Here is a 17,874-nt window from a genome sequence, read left to right as displayed (position 1 = left end):
TTGCAGACGAGCACTCAGGGCTTAATATTCGTGGCCATGGCTATACATCGACTTACTATTGCATCAGCATGGTTACATCCTGATCCACCGGCATTTCAACAATGGAGGTCTAGACTATTAGCCACTTGTAGCCTGGAAGCTGCAATTTATAAAAACAAAGGGCCTAAGAAAAGATTAATGGGCATGCGGGTTTAGTCACCAATGTTATTGTGGATCCAGAGACATACATGATTGTATTTTGTGTATATAGTATTATTTTCATCTTTATTTCTCTGTACCCTTATGGTAAAGTATATCATACTGGATTAATTTCTGTTGTATGTATGTATTATGCTATTTCTTTATCTTTTTGACGTGTTCTTGGTCAGGAAAAGGGGGGGTGGGGAGGGTGGGAATGCATTTTTTTTATGTAAAAGTTGTCAATAAAAAGATTTTAAAAAAAAATAAAGAAAATAATTGGAATGAAGCTGATGAAGGTATTATATTTATATACGCAGGTTGTTTTGTATTACTAAGGCAGCGCCTCTAATAAAATATTCCTAGTTACACTTCTTTGCCCATGCCTTTTTTAGACTATCCTCGCAAACTTTTTTATCCCACGTATGGTGCTAGATAGCACCCCTATGCATGTAGGCCCCATTGCCAAAGTGTTTTTTGCACCTGAAGAATATTTGCATGCACTTCCATTTCTACCCTTGGAGCAGGGTGACTCCTGATCTTTTAAACCACATACAGCTTTTTTTTGCTGTCTCCTCCCTAAAATTGCCTCCAAATCAATGCAAGTAAAATAAATTCTTTGGATTTTTTTTAAACCTCCCTCTTTCTTGCTTCCAAATGCTCGCATTATGCCGTATATGTTTTTTTACTTCCCTGTGCTCAAGGAGGGAGCAGGCCTGTCTGGAAATATCTGTGTACTGAAAGAAATGTGTGCTGGAAGTACCTATTATTCAAGTACAAATGTCAATATTTAAGAATACTTAGGGCCCGATTTCAATGTCGGTCAGAAGGCCCTCCCAGGTGCATCCGGATTCCGGAGGTGAACAGTACAGCCAACATGTATTGGGAGCCGGTTAGGACAAACAACGCAGTACAATGCACAAAAACCTTTACTAAGCGAATGATACCGTCACTCCGATTCTGTCCTTATAGTTCGAACGAAAAGCCTCTGGAAACGCAGAAAGGAGTAGTCCGGAAGCATTTCCAAGTCCAATTCCAAACGCCAAAGTACGATGCGTACTTACCATGTGCCAAATCTGTCGCTACAACCAACACATCAGAGCAGCTGGAAGGGGAATATTTCAGCACTGATTCGCTCCACAACACAGTTCCTGATGAACAAGATGTGCAGCCATGAATCTAATTGTGCATGCCATCCCCGTACTCTACGTCTTCGAGCACTACTACAACCGCAACTGACACAGCAATGTAGATTCAATAGGGGGGTGGCAAATACCCACAGCAATGTTGAATCAATATGGGGGTGGCAAATACCCACAGCAATGTACAGTCAATATGGGGGATGGCAACAACTCACAGCAATGTACAGTCAATATCGGGTATGGTAACTACAATGTACAGTCAATAGGGGGGTGACAAATACCCACAGCAATTACAGTCAAAATGGGGGTGACAAATACCCACAGCAATGTTGATTCAATAGGGGGGCAGGCAACTATGCACAGCAATGTTCAGTCAATATGGGGGGTGGCAAATACCCACAGCAATGTTGATTCAAAGGTGGTGTTGGCAACTACCCACAGCAATGTTGAGTCAATATGGGGGGTAGCAACTACCCTCAGCAATGTTGAGTCAATAGGGGGGAGGCAAATACCCACAGCAATGTTGATTGAATAGGGGGTGGCAACTACCCACAGCAATGTACAGTCAATAGGTGTGTGGCAAATACACACAGCAATGTTGAGTCAATAGGGGGGTGGCAAATACCCACAGCAATGTACAGTCAATAGGGTGATGGCAAATACCCACAGCAATGTACAGTCAATATGGGGGTGGCAACTACCCACAGCAATGTTGGTTCAATAGGGGGTGGCAACTACCCACATCAATCTACAGTCAATAGGGGGGGGGGGCAAAAACCCACAGCAATGTGGAGTGAATATGGGGGTGGCAAATACCCACAGCAATGTCGAAGAAATTCTGGGCCCGATTCACAGAATGAACTTAAGACTAAATCCTAAACTTACTACTATTTGGTATTCACAGAATGCACTTACTACTTTCAGTATTCACAGAGTGAACTTACTACTTTCGGGATTCACAGAATGAACTTACTACTTTCGGTATTCACAGAATAGATTTAAGACTACTAACTTTACGTCCGCACTCGGGCTGGAAATTCCGGCCTGGAGGCGGAACTTCCGGCTTGGGGCGGAGCTTCCGGCCCAGAGGTGGAGCTTGCGGCTTGGAGGCGGAGCTTCCAGCTCGGAGGTGGGGATTTAGCCATGGCTGAAATCTCCACCTCTGGGCTGCAAGCTCCGCCTCTGGGCCGCAAGCTCCGCCCCTGGGCTGCAAGCTCCGCCTCCGGTCTGCATGCTCCGCCTCTGGGCCGCAAGCTCCGCCTCCGGTCTGCATGCTCCGCCTCCGGGCCGCAAGCTCCGCCCCCAAGCCATAAGCGCCACCTCTTGGCCGGAATTTCTGGCCCGAGTGCGGATGTAAAGTTAGTAGTCTTAAATCTATTCTGTGAATACCGAAAGTAGTAAGTTCATACTGTGAATCCCGAAAGTAGTTAGTTCACTCTGTGAATCCCCAAAGTAGTAAGTGCATTCTGTGAATACCAAATAGTAGTAAGTTTAGGATTTAGTCTTAAATTCATTCTGTGAATCGGGCCCTCTGTGTTTTGGTGGGGGATACACCATATGTGTATATGTAAATGTGGTTTTGGGTGGCAATGCCCCCATACATGAAGATGTTTATCTGCGGTTGGAGGAAATACCCCCATGTATGAAGATGCATATCTGGGGTTAGGGGGCTATATCCCCCATACATGAAGATGCACATCTGGGGTTTGGGGTAAATACCCCCATGCATGAAGATGCATTTCTGGGGTTAGGGGAAAATACTTCCACACATGAAGATGCATATCTGGGGTTGCGGAAATACCCCTATACAAGAAGTTACATATCTTGGGTTGGGGTGGAAATAAAAGCAAGAAATGTGTACATGAACAATGTGGCTTATGATCAATACAAATTCTAATATCAGTACACGTGGAGTACATGCTGCAGGAATGTCCACATAAAAAAATCTCACAGGTTATTGTCAATGAAAGGTATTCACACACTGTTGCAGCAAAGGTATCTGCCAACTTTGAGGTATTTGTAGAGTGGAGGGTCACCTGCAGACCATGGTTAGGTGGGCCTTCCTAGACCACACCAATGGACGTACACACTTACACAGTCCCCATCAGGACACTGCAACATTGGGTCAGAATTTCCATGGATCACCAGGTTTTCTTTGAATAGAGGCTGGGGGACAGCCTTCAGGGCAGAACCACCATGGTGAACTACCTTACATGCATAGACAGAGGTAGTATTATGTCAAACATACACACTTCACTTTCAGGGCATGGCAGGAGCAAGGATTTGGGGTTCAATGTAGGGTCCTTTCAGGGAGGCACGTCAGAACTGGACAGCCTGCCCTTCATTTCACAACCTTGATCTGCAGCATTGTTCATTTCACTACAAAACCTTTGTCCAGTAAAAACACAGATGCCATGTTCAAGAGATGATCACAGATTGTGTGTCAATTACTTTCAGGGTGCCTGAGCATCATTGTGATCACAATCAGAACATGAGTCCATAGCATGTCATGTATGTAGAATGAGGGGATTTCATCAACAGGTAGCCAGTCAGTACACTAATTTCTAGGGGAATAGCACATTTGATGCAAGACCATGAATTAGAGTAAAGACACATATGTGTGATTACACAGTGAATGCATAAGTGCACCACAACACACACAGAAACATCGCACAACAACATCACTCCAATGTACTAACAAAAGTAAGATGTTGTGCTGCATCTGTGTACAGTAAAGCACATACGATATCAGCACAGACAACATACAGGCCAACAGACACAGACACTCAGTACGGTGTTCAGTGTCTCTAACAACAACAACACAGAAGTGGTTGTGTCACTGCTGTCATGGGAATATCTATAGTCATAAACAGTATTTTGTATGAAAGAAGCATGGGCCCACATAATGTAGGCTACTGTCCCTTTGTGTGGACTGGTTCAGCGAGCTCAAATACCAATCTGCATGTGTCTATGGACTTCTTTTGTGAATGTCATTCACAGCCAATATCCATCTAACACCTCAATCTGTTGTGTACGCCTCTAATTGATAATCACATTTTGAATGTGCAGACTGTGTCCTGTATAGTAGTATGAGTATGCATGAGTCAAAAAATGTAGTATCCACAAACAGAGTTGGTGTGGCTAGTGCACAGCTAATTGACTAAGATAAGCTGCCAGCATGGGTGAGGATGCTCAGGTGATGACTAAATCTGTGGATAAAAAAACACAAGTGACTTAGTCATCATGAATCCAGAAGATATGTGTACATCTTGTGAGGATGAAAGACATGTGCAGAATTAAGTCTGCTTTGTCCACATTTGGCACTGAAACAATGTCCCAAACAATCAATTGAAACATCAAGGAGACTATCAGCAAACACCTATTTTCATCAACACATCCTCACATGTGTGTCAACTAAGAGCATGGTGGAGACTAAAGATCTGGCAGCATCTGCACAGCAGTCAAACACACGTCCTTTCTGTGCACTCACTGTACACATGCCTCACCACATGTAGCACCTGCCAAGGCAACTTACATCACAGCACTCCTATTGCAGCTTGGTGTGAAATGGAACAGCATCAATGTAGCTCATATCAACACCCTTGTCAGTCATCCTCAAAATACATGGGACACACGATTCATATTCTCAACTGCGACTTGTGTGTGGATGCTAAATGCAATCCAAGCTGGGGTGATGCACACAAAACATATTTGCATTTTCACTTACCAAAAGCATGATGGCATGAATATCAGCTAAATGAGTGATCAATAGACTACAAAGAAAAAATAGCCCATACCTAATAAAAACTCCATGCAATTATTTGAGTCCAGTAGTAGCAGATGGTTGGAAGACTGTGAGAATACTGCTCAGCTTACACTCACCATGTGCTCAGTAAATGCACAAGATGTGTTCACAGCATGAATGCTTTTTGACCATCACACATGAAGTATGGTTGACCTTGCCACTATTCTACAAGATCTGCAAAAGACACAGACATTGATTTACCACCTGAAAGTCACATACCATTCTAGTGAAATCAATTTGTGTACATGGATGTGTGGTAAGTCACAGCCATGCAGCCAACAGCCATATGTATCCAGATGAATAGATGAGACAGGTGCCTATATGCACATCACAAACATAATCAGCATGCTTCACCTACACTGTTGCACATTGAGACACTTGCAATATATTGACAGCTGAAAGCATGACCTATGTGTAAGTGTAGTGTGCTTAAAAAATTAGAAGATGTGTATCTTCATTTCACACTCTGATCCAAAACTTAAGTTGGCAATGACAACCATGAAATTCACACCCCAGATTTTAAAATACATTCTGTCAAAGTGTCCAAACTCCATGTAACATATGCAATCCATGCCACACTAACATCATCGTACATAAAAACAACCAATTCCACTTGTTATATAGTTAACTCTGAAACAAGTTGTTGGACACAAATGTTTTTAATCAAAAATAAAACTGGATTTATTCAGCATCAAAATAAAATATTCATTAATATTAAAAAGCCATTGGCCAGTCCATCACTGTTCATTGTCCAGATGAGCTTTGAACATCAGGCCCATCTATTCTTGCCTGCACAATTCCTGCAAGGGGACACCTCTCCTGGGAGGGGCATCTTGGGGGCATGCGAGGCACCAAAGAGGACAAACTATTGGGGACTGGGTTGTGTTTTGGGAGGGATGGGAGCAGAAGGGGTGTTAGGGTCCACTGCAGTGGTATGGTCTGATGGTGGGGTGTGGGACTCTGATTGTGAGGGGGTGCAGCAGCAGTAGTGGGATGCGCAGTTGGAGCCCACTGTGTCTGATTTCCTCAGAACACAATTCCAAGAAGGCTCAGTGAGGCTCATGCTTGATTGACGTGTTTCCGGAGGCGGTGCCAGTGGTTCGGTGAGCCGCGGTAGCAGCAGCAGTGGTGTTACGGGGCGCGTGTAGTGTCCACGCTGTGACCTTCCCCGAACTTCTAGCGGGTTTCTTGCTTCCTGTATCATCACCTATCACCAGCATCCCGCTCCGACCATAGCGGTCCGTATCCCTTCCTGGTTCGGCTTGGCGAACGGTGAACGGGGAGCGGGGAACGGGAAGCGGAGCCTAATGTCTGGTGTTAGTGCGGCGAGCCCACGAGTTCCGTGAAAAGTTCACGAGGACGCGTTCTCACATGCGTGCAAGCCTGTGAGCCTGTGTGCCTGCGAGCCCGAAGAGCCCATCGGCTCGCCAGAGGAGGAGGAGGCCAGTGAGGCCAGTGAGGAGAGGAGAGGGGCTGAATCCCGAAAGTCCAGTCCGGTGTTTGTGCCTGAAGCAGGGGGCGCGTGTGCTAAGGAGCCAAGGAGCCAAGGAGTCAAAGTAATAAGAGCAGTGCTGCCAGGTGGAGGCGGTAGTCACAGGAGGTGGCAGTGGGTCGTCAGCGTCTGGAGGCGTCTGGAGGCATAAGAGCGAGTGTTTTAGGTGAGCAAAACCCCCAGTAACCGCCAGCAAAACACCAGGCGGCCAGGAGCTGTTTGCAATTATTTTTTACTTCTGTGTTATGAAACTTGCTTAAGACCACCAGGAGCCTTTTCTGGAACATTCTCCCCTGTGGTATTCATTGGCTTCCGTCGGCCTCCAGTGGCCCCCAGTAGTCCTCCTTTAGCTTGGGGTTCCGGCTCTTGTGTGGCTCTTGCATGGCCTCTTGTGTGGACTTTTATCAAGCCATGAACAATGTTGATAAACCCCTGAACAGTTCCAAGCCCTGTCACTGGAGATAACCCTTGAAAAATTTAGATAAACTCCTGAACAGTCTCTTGGGCAGTGCGAGTAGTGCCAGTAGTGCGCGCAGTGCGTACAATGCACCTGGTATTTACATCATAGTACCTGGCCATGCTCCATCCCATCCCATTTTGTTATAAACTGTTATAAACTTTGCCAATCCTCTTCTATCAACCACAGAATCTACCACGATCATCACGCCACCATAACCCCAGTTGCTGGACGGGGATTAGCATGCGGCTGTGTTTGGGCCACTGCTGAATAGCCCAGGCCTCGGGCAAGGTGGTTTGTGAAAAGTCGGGGGATATATGTGAAGTAACTGAAGATTTTTTGAGCTGGAGGATTACTTGTGCCGGAGGAGCGACAACAAGTTTAAGTGGTGTTGCTTCATTGGGGCAATGGTAATGTCTGTTAGGCGACTGCGCTCACAGTCAAAGGTAAAATCAGCAGAATCTCCAGTAAACATTAATCCAAGTGTCAAGTGTTCTGTGAGTCCTTTAAAACCTCAGAAAACTATCCGACGACACAGAGGTGGTGCACATTTGACTCTATTGAAATCTTATCGATCAGTAAAATCAATGTTTACTAGAAAGGGAAGAAGTTTTAAGTCAGGAATGGGTCCAAATAATGGAGATGAAGGAAATGAGGGGAATCCATTAGAGGTTTCAATGGTTCCTTAAACAACAGTCAAGAATGATATGGAGAGTCAAACCATAAGACCAGATGTGCTTTTTCCCGTTGTAACTATACTAAAGCCAAATGGTGATGAATGCAATGAATGCAACGTAGTACCTCCTTTAACAGTAAGAAGAGCAGATCTTCAGCAAGTAGAAGGGGAGGATAATAATAACTCGGAAATGGAGATGGAGATGGCCTCATCCAGGTCTGAAGTAGTGGGTCCTCCTCTAGCTGAGGGCAGTGAAAGAAATGAAGTTACCTCATCTTCCCCACTAGCAGATCTGATATCCCTTATTGAAAAGGCAAAAGTCAATGCTTGCGTGCCTCAGAGATCTATGTTGGACTGCTTAGTAGTAAAGGTAAGCAACATCTCTCCTAGAATGGAACGGCAGAAAGAATATGGTTTACTTAATGGACAGGCAAAAATTGAGGCAAAAATTGAGGACTTAACACTTCCGGACATTGCTCTCCCATTAGAAAAGAACGCTGATCGAGTGAAGCAACTAGAAAAAATGGATGCTCAAGGTTTGGACTCAGAGACTCAATCTAACAATGACATTTTGTCATCTCGAGCAGGAGTTCACTGACACTCGCCTATTATATTTAGTAGTACCCCTACCAAATTGTCTGTGGTTTCTGATTCGCTTGACTTTTCAGGTGAAGAACTATCATTGTCTTCTGATAACAGGGTAAGGAATTCCCTATATTCTATGTTCGTAAACGATAATGCAGGGATAGAGGGGTTAACGAGCACATTTCTCAAATTGGAAAAAATCTTATCCGCAATCTTGTCTCTGATGGAGAAAAGTACTTCAAACTCCGATCATATTCTTAAAGTTCTTACGCCCATTTTAGGTGGAGTTTTAGATCTTAAAAAGCATAGACATGTATGCGTGAAATGTGCTTCCCCTATGTTTAGTAAAGCATGTCAAACGCATAAAGTAACACATAATGCTGATAATCCCTCTGGGATGGGGGAGCCCAAAGAACTGCTGGTAGACTTTGAAAGTTCGACACCTGTAACAAATTCAATCACTAGTCCGTCCCATGTTAACTTTAATGACTCTGTAAAGGTTTACAACTCGGAGGAAAAACTAAATGTAAGTGCTTCCCCAGTTACGTTGCGTGTTTTTCCAATTTTTAATATGTGTAAATCAAAAAAACTAAACTCCAACATCCAGATGAAATAATTGACATCTTAGAGAGTTCTGCTGGGGGGAAATTTCAATAGTATTTATTTATTTATTTATTTATTTATAGTGTTTTGTATAGCGCGGACAAGACCCGTGGGTATCAGAGCGCTTAACAAGGAAAGAATTACATATAGAGATTATAAAAGCAGTACTAACAACAAGAGAATAATGAGGTAGAAGGCAATATACTGTATGGACGAGATTAAATATATATATTCATAATGACTGTGCAATTAGCATTATATGGCGAGCAAGGCTTGGCTTGTGTCATGGTAACAAACCATGCTCGTTGAGGTAGGGTTATAAGGCGTTCCAGTGCATATCAAGGATAATAAGTATAAATAAATCAAGTGCGGTAGAAGTTATATAGTATGATTGTGACATATAGTTAAAGGTTCCACATATATGGATAAATAAATCAAGTGAGATAGAAGTTATATAGTATGACTGTGAGATATAGTTAAAGTTCACACATATATGAGGTAGCAGTAATGTGTCAAGTCTCGGCTTGCGCACGGCATCAGTTCATTATCCGATGATGATCTTCCAATTTCCATGAAGAGGGCGGCCCTCAGTTAGCGTAATTGATCATCCCAGTGATCCTTAGGTTTCTCTAAGTAGGGTATTTACTCATCAAGTGGCTCTTCAGTTCTCGTTTGAATGTTACTGTATTTTGAATCTTCCTGATGTTTGGAGGGAGTGAGTTCCAGATTCTGGGGGCAGCGCCGGAGAATGCTCGGTTGTAGGTCTTTCTCTTGTGGAAAAAGGCTGGTCGTAATAGCAAATCTTTTGCGCTTCTAGTTGTTCTGTTACCTCCTGAGAGCTTAAGTTTCTTGGCTAGGTATCTAGGCGTGTTGTAGTGAACCGCTTTATGCGTAATACAGGCCATCTTCAATTGAATTCTAGCCTCGTAAGGTAGCCAGTTTAGTGCTTTCAGGTGAGGAGATATGTGATCGAATTTCTTCGTTCCCGTAATGAGTCTCGCAGCTGCGTTGAGGCAGGCTTTTAGTGGTGCTGTGGATGTTTTTGGCAGGCCCGCTAATGTGGTGCAGCCGTATTCGATCCTTGAGATGACTAGTGATTGGATAGCCAGTTTTAGATCTGTCTCAGAGATAATGGGTTTCAGTTTTCTTAAGTAATTCAAGTGGAAGCGGGCGCTCTTGGCCATTGAGTTAATATGGTTTTTCATATCGAGGTTCTTATCTAGTGTAATTCCTAGTGATTTGGCTGAGTTAACTAGGGTCGGGGTGCAGTTTAGCGCTGTCACCAATTTAGTCCACTCTTTAACTTCAGATTGGCTCCTTGTCGGTGAGATTAGCAGGAATTCTGTTTTCTGGGCGTTTAGTTTCAGATGGTTCATTGTTAACCATCGCAAAGCACTCTTTAGTGTCTTGTTCATTAAGTCAATGTCTTCAAGGGAGGCGATCTTTATGTATAATTGCGTGTCGTCCGCATACATATGATAGGATACCTGTGATTTTTGAAGGATCTCCGTGAGAGGTTCTACATATAAGTTGAATAGATCTGGGGATAGCGTTGAGCCTTGTGGGACCCCGATTGCGTTGGGGCTCGGGGAAGAGATTGCTTGGTTAACCAGGAATCGCTGAGTCCTGTTCTGTAGGAAAGAATTGAACCATTTCAGCACGTTTCCAGACAAACCCATCCTGTCTTGTAGTCTGGTCATTAGCACTTCGTGCTTTACCGTATCAAATGCTGATGATAGGTCTAGGAGGATCAGTAGGCAAGATTGATTTCGGTCTAGGGCTTGTAGGGCGTCATCGACAATGTGCAGGATCGCAGTTTCAGTACTGTGCCCTGTTCTGAAACCTGATTGGCAATCATCCAGTAGCGAGAATTTAGCGATGTGTTGACTTAGTTGGCCCTGCACGCATTTCTCAATGGGTTTAGCCAGTAGAGGGATGTTGGTCACTGGTCGATAGTTGTTCGGGTCTGTAGCATCAGCTGTCGTTTTTTTGAGGATGGGCATCACCTGCCCTGTTTTTAGACAGTCAGGGAGGGTTCCTTGTGCAAGTGAGGCGTTTATTATCTCGGTCCAGATCGGAACTAGAGTGTGGCTGATTTCTCTTACACACTTTCCTGGTAATGGGTCCTGAAAGTGGTTGTTCGGTCTAAGTTCCGCCAGCGTTCTGGCGATCTTTTCCTGGTCGTATAGTTCAAATGTGTCCCATTTTGCCTTATTTTTAGTTTGGAGACTCTCTGGTGAGATATTGGCCTCGTTACTAGGTGGAGGCAGTGTCTTAAGGTTAGCTGCTGCAATTGTGAGTTCATCTTCAAGCAATTTAGATTTTTCCGTGAAAAATGAGGAGAATTCCTCGCAGCTTATGGGAGTTTTTGTATTCTCTAAAACCGTTTTGGCTAGTTTATTTGACTGTTGTTTTAAAATCTCGAAGAGTTTTAAAACAACAGTTTTAGTAAGAAAAGGAACCACTAAAAAAGGTTGTAGGAGGAAAAAGAAGATGAAAAACCATTGGTTCCCAAAACGCAAGCAGAGAAAGCTTAGGTTCCACTCAGTAAACGAAAAGGAAAATACTTATATAGCCCCTGTTGACGAAAAGAATATAATGTCTGTGGGGCAACCAAGAATGAGTACGAGTTTGAACCATGAGCTGGAGCTTGCCCTTCAGCAGCATAGTTTAATTACTATGACAAACATTAATTTGAATAATGACGGGGAGGGTGAAGGCAGTTTAAGAAGGGGCACCAACTCGCTCAGTGGAACAGGAATTAAAGAGGCCAATTTAAAAAGCTCAGTAACATATCCAAGAGTAGATCTAAGTAGTGCCGCATAGGAGTTAACTGGTCCTGCCCTGTCAACATCGAACCCAGTATTAAGTAATAATGGGGGAATTAATTGAAGAATGACTACAGCGGTTAAGAATAATAAAGGGGGGAATTCAAATAATGATCTCCCTAGAAGCCTGCAAGATACAAATATAATTAGGCTTCCTGAGACAGGAGCTGGGCACGTGAATAAGACTTTAACGTTTATCCCCCTTTTTGATGCTGAGTTTCTGATACTGAACAGAAGTGCCCTCCTTAGAATTATATCTGAAATAGATGATTTAAAATTAATCACCAGCAAAGATATTGAACTGGTTCACCTAGATTGGAGATACAATCCAAATGTAACTAAAGCTACTTTCACATCTGGGGTAGTGTATTCGCTTGTTTTAGCAAATGTGGACGGCTTCAGAAAAAGAGTAATAGATGTTCTTATTAGTATGGTACCACATGGTGCCTCGCCCAAAAGCCTCGAAATATTTAATCAACGACAAGGTAATGGATTCATTGAACATGAGGGAGAGAATATGCCAAAAAAATTGAGGATCTGTAAATCACAGTAGGAAGGGTATCAGGTGCAAGAGAAATAAAGTTTTCATCCCCTGAGGTTCAAGAGGCGCTTAGTACAGATGGAGGAGATGAGGTGTCAAAATGGAGTTGGATTGCAAGTACATTGAATGGGGCAAAAACAAAAACAAAAACAATAAAGACAAAGCCTATAGAGCGGGGGTAGCCTATTGGGGACAATTGTGTCATGGAATTTGGCGGGGCTAGTAAAAGAAAAACATAAGCTTAATTCCTTAGAACACCTAGCTCCCAAGATAATTTTACTCCAGGAGATGTGGGCAAGGGAAGGGTTTCAGCTTGAGAACTACTATGTATATGGTTGTGATGCAAAAAAACTATAAAGGGACACGCAAGTGGGGGTTTAGCCATTTTGTTAAGTTGTGAGTTAGCATGGGACCCTGTGATATACACCCACCCTTCAAATTTCTGTATATGCTCTAAGTTAACAATGGAAAAAGATAAATTGGGACACTCAACCTCTTTGCTTTTGGTAAACGTGTACATCCCACCTGGGAAAGCATTTACTCCTTTGGTTGTCTCCATTTGCACTTTTGTACAAAATGTATGTAGCAATGGAGAAAAAGTATGTATAATGATGGCAGGGGACTTTAATGCCAAAATAAGTAATAGTGCCATCTCGTCCTTTTCCAATGTGGAAGAGGAGGAGGTCTGGTCTATACCTTAGTTAATATTCCCGGCCAATTTAAAATCTGACAAATGTGGCCTTTCATTTTTGCAAAATCTTAGGAATCTTGATCTTGTACTGCTAAATGGTAGATTCCAGGAGGATTCACCCGCAGCACTTACCTTTCATGGAAGATTTGGCCATTCCCTTCTAGATTATATGGCAGTATCTTTTCAATTGCTTGAGGCATGTTCACAGTTTAAAGTGCTTCCCACTAAATTGAGCGACCATAACATCTTGGTGGTGAATTTAACATTATATTTCGAGAAACCTGAAATCTGGAACCAGAAGAATGATAACGTAACTTTTTCTCAAAATAATGGTCGTACTTGTTGGTCACATAAGAACCTCCCGAATTTTCAGTGGGTATTTAAAAATATTGTGCCAAGTTTATGTCGGGAGAGCCCGATTGAGAGATACGAAAAAGTAATGTCTGCTATTCGAAATCTGGGAAGTAAGAAGAAAAGTGAAAGAGCCACCCATACAGCAAAACTCCCCATCGTAATCAAAAAGCTTAATAATATGATAAATGAGCTGATTAGATTCCAATTTAAAGATCCTAGCCAATTAAGACAAAAGGAGATATATAGATTAAAGCAGGTACGAAAAAGAAAATTAGCAGCTGTCCGTAGGGCTACTGAAGATGAAAAATGGATTAGCCTTTGGGAAGTGGCACTCTCGGGAGACACTAGGAAGTACTGGGCCTTAATAGCCAAATTTTGCGACAGTAGAGAAAAATCTCATCCCATATTGATATCAGAAACAGAGTGGTCTAATTATATATCCTTATTGTATGCCCCTAATCCACTAGTTGATGAGGTAGTAGGGCCTGTTAATTCCATTGCACTGGTGGGTGATGTAGAAGTGCAATCAGCGAAGGAAATTGAAGGATACATTAAGGGGGCGAGATATTCGGGTGCAATGGGACCAGACGATGTCCCTGTAGCTATAATAAAAAAGGATTGTGGCGATTGGGAAAACGTTTTGCATCCTCTATTTGTCCATTGCTACAATTTCGGGGACAGACCTTACTCCTGGAAGGGAAGTATAATAGTCCCTTTATATAAAAAGGGCCCCAAAAACTCACCCGTGAGTTTTAGGCAAATTTCCCTTCTAGATGCAACGGGAAAACTGTTCGCAAAAAGTATCCTCATTTACTTACAAGAGTAGGTATTTGGAAATAACTTAATTCCCCTTGAACAATAAGGTTCCAGAAGGATAGTGGCACATTAGATAATATATCCGTTCTGCAAACCCTAATTGATAAATATCCTGTGGGTCGGAGGGCTGCGTTGTATACAGCATTTATTGATTTCTCCACAGCGTTCAATAGGGTAGATCGGGGGATGCTGTGGAGGAAACTGATCACCATGGGGATCCCAGGGAAGTTGTTAAGAGTAATAATTGCTCTCCACTCTTCAACATGGACTCAAGTTTTGTTAGGGGGGACTCAAGGCCTTTCAAAGAAAATTTCTACTAACAACGGGCTGAAGCAGGGATGTTTATTGGCCCCTTTACTCTTCTCAATCTACATAAATGACCTACCGAGTCGGATAGGGGAGAGTAAAGGGGTTCCACCGCAATTAGGAGATCTAAAAATAAGTTGTCTATTAAACGCAGATGATGCAATAATAATGGATTTAACCCCAATTGGGCTGCAGAGACGACTGACTGAATTAGTTAGGTACACTAAGGAATACTTTTTAAAAATAAATGCCTCAAAGAGTAAAGTGATGATTTTTAGTTCTACTGGCTGTAATGTTAGACCTAATTTGAAATGGTTTTTAGGAGATGAAATAATGGAAATAGTAAAATTTTACCCTTATTTAGGAAAATATTTCACAAATAAATGTTCTGCTAACAGACATATGGATCACTGCAAAAGTAAAGCTATTTCGCAAGCCTCTGCAATTAATGGTTTGTATTCACAATGCGGGAAAAGACATTTTTCACATACTATTGCAGTTTATAAAATAAAGATCCCCCGACCTTGAATTATGCAACTGAAACGATAGATGAATGTGAATGGGCAAAGTTCGAGAAAGTGAAAGGAAAAATTTGGCGCCAATTTTGCAATCTGAGCCATGCTGTGTCAATCGCGGCTCTCAGGCTCGATTTTTGGCCTTCTTTCAACTTATACCTTAACAATGGCAGCCTGTTTAAGGTGGGGTAATGCATTGTCAAATGTTCAGGAGAATCTATTAAGGTTGGCTCTACATAAGGAAATCTTTGGTAATATGTTAACAAAAAGCGTAATTTTCAGGAATTACTTAAAGGCTTTGAGTAGTTTTGGTATAGATTTTGAAGTGGCAGCTGGCATGGATAAAATGGGCTTAAAGCATATAATTTAAAAAACCATATATGTGATTTCACGGGAAAGAGATTTGAAAATATGCCGCGCGAATGGAAGGCTAGACTGTATTGCAGAGAGCTCCCATGTTAAAAATCCTCAGCCGTACGTTCTTTGGAACTTGAATCATGGGGTTCGCAGAGTGATTTTGTTATTAAGAATGAACCTGCTACCTCTGAAGATTGTAACAGGTGCCTGGGAGGGTATCCCCGAAAACGAAAGGCACTGTGATTTATGTGATCTTAACCATGTTCTGTTTATATGCCCAGCACTCCTTTTAATACGTCGTAATTACTTAAGGCATGTTTTTTTTACAGTATAAAATCTCTACAGCAGAACAGACTCGCAACTTCCTTCTGCTCCCCCCATCTGAATTGATCTGTTTTAAATTTTTTCTTTTTTTTAAAGAATTTTTGAATGTTTATTGAAAATTAGTGGGTGAGGGTGATCTGTAGGTTTTTTATAGTACTGTGCAATGTGTTTCCATACATTAGCACTTTTATATGCACTTCAAGTAGTATTTTAATTAGTTGTTAAATTTGATAATCTATATACTATTTTTATACTGTACTAGAATTCCTGTAAAATAGTCATCTTATCATGCGTATCTACTTGAATTATAGCCTTTAGATAGTCATTTGTGAGAAATGTTCTAGAATAGAGTATTCAATGCACTGGCACTTTATGTAAAGCATTAGCACTTTAATATGCACTTAATAAAAAAAATTGCTGCTTTTACTGTTCCTTGTTCATCTCTGTGAAAAAGGTTTAAATTATTTGTGTAAATTGTTATGTGTATATTGGATGAGATTTGTACCTTTTTTATCTTGTGCCACTTAAACGTAGATTATTTTAAAATTCTAGGGTGATAGCCAAATGTTTTATCCATTTAAGATCGATAGTTATTGGCCGCATGTGTACTTATCAGAATATTTTTGCCCATTGCAGTGAAGTACTTTACGGAAGAAAATAATTTTTATGTAATTTTTGTGTAAGTCTAATTAAGAATAGTGTCTAGGTACTTTCGGATGTACTCGAAAAAATTGAAGTTGAATTTTTGTGTTTTAAATATTATGATGTGTATGTAATGATGTTTTATTTGTATTTTATGTGGAATTCCTTGGAATTCCAAATCATAATAAATAATTGAATTGAAGAAGCGCAGTTGGAGCTTGGGATGGGGTGGCCTTAACTAATTTAGGGATCTTACCCTTTTGAGAAGTAAGTCTGAAATGGGAAGTGGAGATATCTTTTTTGTTGGTGTTTTAGCCAATTTAGATGTACTGGGCTTGTCTGGTGATCTATTGGGTGTAGGAGTGGATTTTTAGGATTGGGCCCGGAGGGATTTTCGGTGGGGAGTTGAGGCCTTTTGTTCCTTCTCGGGGGTAGCAGATGTTACAGGTGTTACATCCTGGAGGTATTTCCTCTTCTTTGGAGAGGGGTGTATGTTTGTGGAGGGAAGAATTCAATAGAAACAAGGTGGAGAGTCTGGGCTGAGGGGGGTTCAGGAGAGGAAAGGGTAGGGGTTGTGGAGGGAGAGGGTTGTGAGGTATGTGGCATGTCACTGGATGCATGTGTATCAGATGCGGTCACTTCCTTTGGTGTGAGTATGCTGTCTGTAGCATGAGTGTGTGCGTGTGTGGCTTGCTACTTCGGTCTGTGTGAATGTGTGTGTTTGCATGTGCTTGGGTCTGGGAGGATAGTTGGGATGGTGGATGAGGAAGAGGTAGGAGGGGGAGGCACTGCTTGAAGGGAGATAGTGCCGCCATCAGTGTTGAGGTCATAGCCTGATTTGATCTCTATAGGGCGGACATGTTTGAGTGAATGCCCTCCATGTAAGATGACGTCTGTCAAAAGAGTTGTGTATGCATGGAGGACACTCAGCATTGATGTCTGCCCCATAGAGATCTGCCTCAGGAGGTTGTTGGTCTCAACACTGAGGGCAGCGGGGTAGATAGGTGCAGGGGGTGAGATGCCTGGCCCAAATGATAGTTTGCCCCTGCCATCGGAGCGGCCACAGACAGTGGAACTGGGAGCAGCTGGGATGGGGAAATGGTAGTGGTGGTGAAGGTGGACTCTAATGTTGTATATGCAGTCTCTGTTTACCCCACCATATGGGAGTCCTCACCGGAGCTGTGATCTGATTCTGAAGCTGCTGATGGTGTTGCAGATCTGCTGCCAGTGAGACTCCCCTCCCCTCTCTCTGTCACTGGGTCCCCCTTCCAATGACTTTTCACTGGACCCAGTTTGATGTTCCGCTCTCCAACATCCTTGGCACTCTCACCTCCTGTAGCCACTGATGATGCTGTGACCGAGTAAGAAAACGATTTACATGAGTCATCCATACCTAGTTGACACATAGTTAATATCACAGATGTTCAGAGGTATCTGACATCACATTGCGTAGTGCTATTAGTGCATGCTGCATTAACAGAAATGGTACTTGTTACTCTGCCACTTTCACATTGCTCAATCACACATGATGTGATCAGCAAAATTACGTGCTTCATTATCAAA

This window comes from Lissotriton vulgaris, chromosome 5 (genome assembly GCF_964263255.1).
Source record: "Lissotriton vulgaris chromosome 5, aLisVul1.2, whole genome shotgun sequence".
Lineage (NCBI taxonomy): Eukaryota > Metazoa > Chordata > Amphibia > Caudata > Salamandridae > Lissotriton > Lissotriton vulgaris.
Note: the sequence above shows the minus strand (reverse complement) of the source record.